Below are 1,958 nucleotides of genomic sequence, written 5' to 3' on the forward strand. Positions count from 1 at the left end.
AGGGGGCGGGCGCCGGGCGGTGGCGGGGGGCGGGGGCCGGAACCGGCCTCAGCTGGGGCCCGGCCAGCCCCCTCCCCCGCCCTCCTCGCGGTCTCCGGGGGAACGCGCAGCCAATCCCCGCCGCCCGCTGCGGGCTCGCCCCGGCCGGGGCCGCGGCGCGCCAGCCTCCGGCGGGGCTTTTCCCCTCTCTGCGGCGGCTTCTCTCCCTCGGTCTCCTTTCCCCTTTCCCTTCTGCACAAGTTTTTAAACTTTGATGAACTCGCCCAGTGAACTTTCTTAAAGGGTCCGCTCGCACCGTGCAGTCCCAGCCCGCGGGAGGTGGAGCTGCGTGCGAGGCACCCGCGCCCCCGTGTCCCTAGCCCGCCGCCACCCGGCGGCCCCACGAGAGCGGCGCTCGCGCCCGAAGCGGGTCTCCTGGGTCGTCAGCTTCAGGAAGGAGACCCCCCCTCCCCCAACCTTGGACCATGATTTGGGGTTATGGGGTGTTCGGCGCTCTCATTTCACTCCCATATCCAGCCTCCCAGTCCCAGTCCACATTCCTGCCTTCCCGGAACGCAGAGCTGTTGGGGGCCGGTTTCTAAAGACTATGGCCGTCGGGGGCCCGACACCTGGGCTTTGGCCCTGACTGGCTGCTGTTTTGCTGCGTGACCTTGAGGAAATCACTTCCCCTCTCTGGCGTCAGGCTTCCAGCCCAGAGGGTGGGACTTAGATCAAACTGCCTTCCCGCTCCCAGTCACTGAATAGAACTCTGGGCGGGGAGATGAGTCTTTTGAACCCAAATAGTTATTAGCCCAGGGAGGGGGTACCTCGAAGGGTCTAGAAGATTCCATTCGCCTTCCTGCCCCCAACCCCCAACCCCGCCTTTGGGTCCTCGCCTCCCTCAGTTTAAATACCGCCTCCCCACACACACCTTTTCTCCTCCTATTCAGAGCCCCAGGGCGGGGGTAGGGGGGTGGGGAAGAGCAACCTAAGGGCATGGCGGGGTGGTGGTGACACCCCTCTGAGGGTCTGGAACACGCGGTCTCCCAGCTGGTTTGCCTCCGACTTGAAAACCCACGCAGACTGGGCCAGACCCTGCCGTCACCTTGTAAAAACCCTTGTTCCCCTCCGGTCGCACTGCCCTCCGTGTCGGCCCCGCCCGGGAACTCCAACCCCCCCGACCTGGGGGATCCTGTCCAGAGGCTGTTTGGACCTGGGAAGACACTGCGGGGTGTTAGGGGACTCCTGTGTGACCCCGGCCGAGACCAGGCGTCTGTGGGTGTGATTCTGACTTTCCTTGCAAACCAGGTAATGGCACCTGTGTTTTGAGATTGGAAGTGATGTGCAGTGTGGGTGGAGTGAGAGAAGCTGTGTTTGCAGTCGTCAACTGGTTAGGACCCCGACCGTGAACAAGTGACTCAACCCTTCTGAGCCTCAGTGTGCCGACCTCTAAATAGGGCTGGCTCTACCATACGGGAGTGTGAAAGTATACAATGTTCCTGTGACGTGTCCCCCCCCCCCCCACAAATTATAATTTCCTTCCTAATCTGCCATTTCACAGATGGAAGCCTAAATGGAAACCTAAATGGAAGCCTAAAATATAGGAGCTATCTTTCCCAGTGATACATTCCTTTAATAAATTGTTGAACACGTACTGTGTGCCAGGGAACCATTGTGTGCTTGTGTCAAGACCAGGAGCGCCATGGTTTCCCACCACCCCCATTGCCGACACATGATTCAGGCCCTGTTATGAAGAGAACAGCCTCCTATAGGAATCAGGTACTCATATTAGTGGTAAGTGTGTCACTTTACCCAGAGTTTTCTAGGTACTCCCAACTTCTGGCACCTCCAGATGGAGCCAACCTGGTGAACCCATGGATCTCCTGACCATCTTTCAGAGGCCTCAGTCCATTTTGGCTGTATACCCACTCTTAACCCTTCTTCCCTAGAATAGATCTTCCCATCAGGCATGTCTCCAA

At 59.2% G+C, this 1,958-nt stretch overlaps 1 long non-coding RNA gene across 1 annotated transcript in view; it reads left to right on the forward strand.

The window, feature by feature from the left end:
* The window catches only part of LOC121041834 (uncharacterized), a 2,618-nt gene extending 983 nt beyond the window's left edge, over positions 1 to 1,635 (forward strand). The window contains exon 2 of the long non-coding RNA XR_005795865.1: positions 1,541 to 1,635. This is a non-coding gene — a long non-coding RNA (uncharacterized LOC121041834). The remainder of the gene's footprint in view (positions 1 to 1,540) is intronic.
* The last annotated feature ends 323 nt before the right edge of the window (positions 1,636 to 1,958 follow it).

Source organism: Herpailurus yagouaroundi, unplaced genomic scaffold (assembly GCF_014898765.1).
Source record: "Herpailurus yagouaroundi ecotype Mexico unplaced genomic scaffold, PumYag 184, whole genome shotgun sequence".
Lineage (NCBI taxonomy): Eukaryota > Metazoa > Chordata > Mammalia > Carnivora > Felidae > Herpailurus > Herpailurus yagouaroundi.